The sequence below is a fragment of the Musca vetustissima genome, unplaced genomic scaffold, assembly GCF_032173495.1.
Source record: "Musca vetustissima isolate MV318-11 ecotype Yass unplaced genomic scaffold, APGP_CSIRO_Mvet_v1 utg59192, whole genome shotgun sequence".
Lineage (NCBI taxonomy): Eukaryota > Metazoa > Arthropoda > Insecta > Diptera > Muscidae > Musca > Musca vetustissima.
Window position 1 is genome coordinate 130705 of NW_026873536.1, and position 6699 is coordinate 137403.

The following is a 6699-nucleotide window of genomic DNA, read 5'->3' on the forward strand; positions in this document are numbered from 1 at the left end:
AGACACTCATATAGGAAAGAGATTTATTTTAAGACTTGGTCTAAAAAATATTTTCAAGGATTTTTTAAAGATTTTTTTTCAAGGTCTCAAACAAGGCGTGGATTTTTTAAAGAACATTTTTTCTAAGGCTCAAACAAGGTGTGGATTTTTTAAAGAATATTTTTGCAAGGACTCAAACAAGGCGTGGATTTTTTAAAGAATATTTTTTGCAAGGACTCAAACAAGGCGTGGATTTTTTAAAGAATATTTTTTGCAAGGACTCAAACAAGGCGTGGATTTTTTAAAGAATATTTTTTGCAAGGACTCAAACAAGGCGTGGCTTTTTTAAAGAATATTTTTTGCGAGGACTCAAAGAAGGCGTGGATTTTTTAAAGAATATTTTTTACAAGGACTCAAACAGGGCGTGGAAGTTTTAAAGAATATTTTTTCAAGGACTCAAACTAGGCGTGGAAGTTTTAAAGAATATATTTTCAAGCATCAATACAATGCGTGGATGTGTTAAAGAATATTTATCAAGCATCAATATAATTCAAGCATAGTTACTTATTCCATTTTGCATTCCACCTCATTTATGTTGCTCTGATGGATGACAGCCTTACAAACAATTGAATTATTCCATCATTCACTTCATCGTTTAAAGATGTTGAAGGATTAATGACTTTTACAGAATTTCTCATTAAAAGCAAATGCAATGACTGTGAGCAGATATTTCAATACGGAATTTAAAAGCAAAATAAGAAAACGAAATAAAAATAAACAAGAGAAGAAAAAAGAGCGCACACAACTGAATTTGCGCTTAACCCTGGAAATGAAAGTCTTAAAAGTTTCCTTTAAGAACTTCCATTATACGAGTAATCGCATTTCATTTCAATTTGACCTGACTTCCGCTTGTTTTCCACCGGCCAGAAGTGGAGAGACACAAACAATTTGGTTATAAGCTTTTTTTGCTGTCTGCCTCTGTCTCCATGTCTGTGTGTGTGTGTAGCAATCTCGATTGCTCGTTTTTCGTTGGCCAAAAGTACGTCCGCAGGTTAAGCACTTGAAGGCAAGTGTCTCATTGTCATTTGCTTTAATTTCTGATGTTGTGCCGACGTTTTTTTATCCATGCCTTCATTCTTTATTTCAGATTTCTCTGTGTATTTATTCCCCTTTAGTACGAATCTGGAGATGGTTTTTGTGTGTCTCCTTTAAAAAAGGATTTAAATTGAAGTTGCTGTCATTGTTATTTTTATTCTTCTTTCATTGTGGGATACAGTGGCAATAATGGGATACAGTGGCAATGTATTTCTTAAAAATATTTTTCCAAGGTCTTATATAGGCGCGGATTTTTTTAAATAATTTTTCAAGGACCTCTATAGGCTTGGGTTTTTAAAAAAATTTAATGTGGGAATTTTATAAAGTGTATTCTAAGGATACCTATATTTGTTTTAAATAATATTTTTTTTTTTAAATAATTTTTCAATTATCATAACATGTGTTGTTTTTATTATTTTATTATATTATTATATTCCTTAAAGGTGGATCTTTTAAAAACATTTTTCAAAGACGACTTTTAAAGACATTTTTTTAAAGATCTCTATATGCGCGGTTGTTTTTTAATATTTTTTCAAGGATTTTTTAAATATTTTTTCAAGATCCTTATACGTGTTTTTTTAACATTTCTGTTTTCAAAAACGTGGGCGTGGATTTTTTGTATACATATATTTTTATTTTTTTAAGACGATCAAAGGTACGCATTTTTTACAAAATCCAAACACCATTTTACCACTGTTCATTATAGAGTACTTAAAAAATCTTCATATATTTTTGTACACAATAGCCGAAGCTCAAGGGAAATAGTTTGCATTCATTTTTGCAATTGCTTTCACATTGTCGTTCATATTCTGTTAACAGATGCCGGAGATAGTAGCTGAAATTCACCAGCACCAAGAACAACAATACAAAAGCTGCAAGTACTCCACTCCAGTGTCAGGATAAATGGTTTGTCCGTTCATTCATTTTCCATTTTCCATTAATTCCTCTGTTGTATTCATTTTTTATGCTGGAACTGTTTTTAAACTCTCAGTTTCTCCCTTTCTTCCGTCACTATTTTGTTTTTTATATTATTTTCGACTGATTGTAGTGTGTCCTCCATTTCACTTCACAGATGCTTCACTGAGTCCACAGTTTGCGTACAAAATAATGGGATATTTATTTGCAAACAAAATCATTTACATAATGCCCCACAATGAGTTGAAAGACAGACGGACGGACGGACATAGAGACAGATGAGAGAGACAACCCAACGAACACACTGACAGAGTTGTGTCACGGGATGGGTGCAGAAAACTGAAACAGATTTCTTCTAGCGAAGGCGGACAGCCAAATATCAACCGAAAAAAAGAAATGAAAACATCAACAGACGAATTAAACCGAAATGCTGTAGAATGGTCAAATATTTGTTTGATATTTAACGAGAAAAAAGGAACAAAACAAAAGCAACAGACAAACAAGAAGGCGGAAACCTCTTTAATGTCACTTGATATCACATTTAGCTGTTGTCCTGTTTTTTCTGTCATTTCTCCGTTCGCTGATAAGTTGTCGCTGTCGTTGCAGTTTTTTTGATCGGGGCAGAAACTTTGTGGAATGAGCGAACATCTGTCAGACAGCGACTGACTTGATGATGAAACGAACATTCATTTTAAAATTGTCCAAGACAAGAAATTAATATGTTAATTTTTAATTTTCTTTTTTTTAAACAATGGACGCACACAAAAGTTTTTTTTTTTTAATAAATACAAGGCAGTGAAATGAAAAGCATACAGAAATGATATGCATTTAGTCCCATAAAAATCCTTACAAAGAACCAAGGAGAATAGTAAAATATTTTTTAAGAGATTCACTCCTTTGTTGGTCCTCGAAAAAATATTTTTGAGAATATCCACGCCTTTGTTGGTGTTTGTTGGTCTTTGAAAACAATACTTAGCAGGCTTGTTACAGAACGGTTGTTCCATAAGCCGAGCTTAAAAAAAGATTTCAATGCGCGTCGGTCTTGTGCGCAAATCCACCAATTTCGAAGATCACGTTCCAAGATGTTGTTTTCTACTTGGTCTTTCCATCTCATTCGTGGCCTTCCCCTTCTAGGGGAACCATCAGTAGGTTCGTTTTTATATGCCTTTTGAGCTGGGGCATTCTCATTCATCCGCACAACATGGCCTAGCCACCGTAGTCGCTGCAGCTCAATACGGCTGACTATGTCGATGTCCGCGTATAAATTGTAAAGTTCGTGGCACCGTCGACGCAGATCGGCCCGTCGACCCAGATCGGAGAATTTTTCTTTCAAACACCCCAAGAGCTGCCTCATCTGCTTGCGCGAGTACCCATGCTTCTGATCCATATAATAGCACGGGTAGTATCAGCGTCTTGTAAAGTGTGAGTTTGGTCTGGCGGGAGGTGGCCTTGTTTCTAAACTGTGATGGCATCTGTTGGCCATCACAATCCTTTTCCGAATTTCAAAACTGATGCCATTCGTTTTATTTATGGCGGTACCAAGGTATACAAAGTCTCTAACTACCTCGAAGCTGTAGTTCTCAAGTTCCAAAGTTGGTCCGATTCTACTCGACGTCTTGAGAGTTGATACCATCAGCTTGGTCTTCTCGCCGTTTACTGCCAGACCTACTTTGGCAGACTCCTTCTCAATTTGTTCAAAGGTGACTGCTACCGCTCGCAATGTTCGACCCATTATATCGATGTAGGCGAGTAACATGTGTTGTTTGGTGTACAGAGTGCCATTTCTGTTCACTTTTGCGTCTCGTGTGACCTTTTCCAGCAGTATGTTAAAAAGATCACACGAATCTGAATCCACGTTCGGTAGTTCCCTTCCTACTTTAACTGCTGACCTTGTGCCACTTAAAGTTATCCTGCATAGCCGTATTAATTTTGCAGGAATGCCGAACGTAGACATGACTTTAAACACCTCTGAACGGATAGGGCTGTCGAATGCGGCTTTATAGTCGACGAGTAGGTGGTATGTGTCGATGAGTTTTTCGTTGGTCTTTTCCACGATTTGGCGCAGAGTGAAAATTTGGTCAATGGTGGATTTGCCAGGTCTGAAGCCACATTGGTATGGTCCGATGATGTCATTGACCATTGGCTTCAATCGTTAACAAAGCACACTGGATAGCACTTTATATGCGATAGGAAGGAGACTTATTCCTCTATAGTTGGCACATATTGTCTTTACTCCTTTTTTGTGCACGGGACACAGGATGCTGAGGTTCCAATATTTGGGCATGCATTCATCTAGCCAAATTGTACTAATCAGCTGGTGCATGCTCCTGGCCAGCATCTGGCCACCAGTCTTGAATAGTTCGGCTGGTAGCCCATCGGCTCCTGCTGATTTGTTGTTCTTGAGCCGATAAATTGCTTTTATGACCTCATCTTGGCTAGGTGGTATACACTCTATACCGTCCTCTCTTATTGGCTTTTTCAACGCCACTATTTCAGAAGCTTTTCAAAATGCTCCTTCCAAATCCTCAGCACACTGTCTGTATCTGTCACCAGATTTCCTTCTTCATCTCTACAGAAGGATGTGCCTGCACCAAAGCCTTCTGTTTGCGGTTTTACTCGTTGGTAAAATTTCCGGACTTCATTCTGACTCCTGTATATTTCGATTTGCTCACGCTCACGTTTATCTTGTTCTTTCTTCTTTATTTCTGAAAACACGATTCTCCTCTCTCCTTTTCTCCCGATAATTCTGCATCACGTTACGTGTTGCTACTGTCTGCAGGGTTGCCCTATACGCCCTATATTGAAAACAATATGTTTTGAAAAATCCACGCCTGTATCGATCCTTAAAAACTTTTCTTTAAAAAATTCACGTTTATAAAGGTCCTTAAGAATATTCTTTAACAAATCCACGTATTTTGAAGGTCCTTCAATGTTCTTTTTTAAAAATCCACGTATATGCCCGTTCCTAGAAATGGTCAGTAAAGAATGCAGCACGGCTTTGAGATCCTTGATGAAGGACATTTACAAATATTCTTTAAAAAAAAAACAATGATTCTGTATATCTACCCCAATAAGCAGAACTCGAAGCACCTTGGAGCGTATGCTTAATTTTTATTTGTATTTTAATATGATGTTAACATTACGTATACGCTCAATTTTAAATTGAATTTCCTCTCGGTAAAGAGACTATATACAAGACGTGTGTCATTTAAAAAACAACCAATGGTCCGGCATTCTTCCACAGTTTTTTTTTATTTTTTTTTTAAACAATATTACGATAAACAATGGCATGAATAAAGAAACGAATGAATGAACGAACGAACTTTCAAACGAATTACTTTAGCATATCATCAACCCTGTGGCGATTTGAAGACAACAAAATAACCCCAACTGAACGAAACGACAGGGAACAGCAACAGACTTCATGAATGAAGACAAACAATGGAACTGATTACACTGCTCCTTTATGGGTGTGTGTTTGTGTGTGTGCGAAATCCTCTCAACTAAAATGTTTTAACATACAACTTGACAATATCCTGCAAAGCAATGACCGACACACACGTTCACATCTATATGTGTGGCATAATGTAACGTATGGTAAACAGAATATTCGGACAAAGACATGATGGCATTGCATGAATCTCGACATTTCTAAAGATGGTTAAGGATATTTATCATTGTTTCCATTTTATTTTATTTTTTACAAAAAAAAATTCACCACGAGAGAAAAAATGACAAAATGAATATGCATGAACATTATTACATAACAAATTCAACGACATTTTTTTGTTTGTGTTGAAGAAATGCAGAAAAAACGTAATTGGATATTAGGGTGTATATTCAGATATTCGACGACAATGAAAACATGCATAATACAAAACCCATTAGCCATACTACGAACTAGGAGACCTCAGGAGGTTTTTTAGAAATCCAAGCCTCAGTAGATTTCTTAAAAAAATTTTTTAATCCACGCCTCAGTAGATTTCTTAAAAAAAATTTTTAATCCACGCCTCAGTAAATTTCTCTAGAAATTATTTTTTAAATCCACGCCTCAGGAGTTTCTCTAGAAAATATTTAAAAAACCACGCCTCAGAAGTTTCTCTAGAAAATATTTAAAAAAACACGCCTCAGTAGGTTTCTTAAAAACATTTTTTAAATCCACGACTCAAGAGATTCTGTAGAAAATATATTTTTTAAAGCCACGCCTCAGGAGTAGGAAACCGCCTGAGGTTTCTTAAAAAATATTTTTTTTTTAAAAAAACTACGCCTATGACGTTTCCTAAAACATATCTTGAGGTTTATAAAAAACATTTTTAAAAACTATTTCTAAACAAGTTAAAAAACGTACGGCCGGGCCGAACTTTGGATACTATAAAGTACCATGTCAAAGATATAGTGACAGGTACTTGAAAAAAAATATAAGGAACATACCAAAAAGTGTACCTATACCGATATTTCTAAATGGTTCTAAATATTGATCCTAGGCCCCATGTTTCTTCGGTCCAATTTTGTTTCAAATATTTTTGATTTCATCCAAACTTTGCCCATCTTATTATTTCTTCCAAAATTAGTTCAAGTTCGAACATGAGGTTAATTATCGAACCTTATGTTCTAGTTTTTTCGTATCTACCATACCCAAACACGGAACAAATAATACAACTATTTTAATGTAAAAACAGTGAGCGGAGCAGTATAGTGGACGGGGCCGAC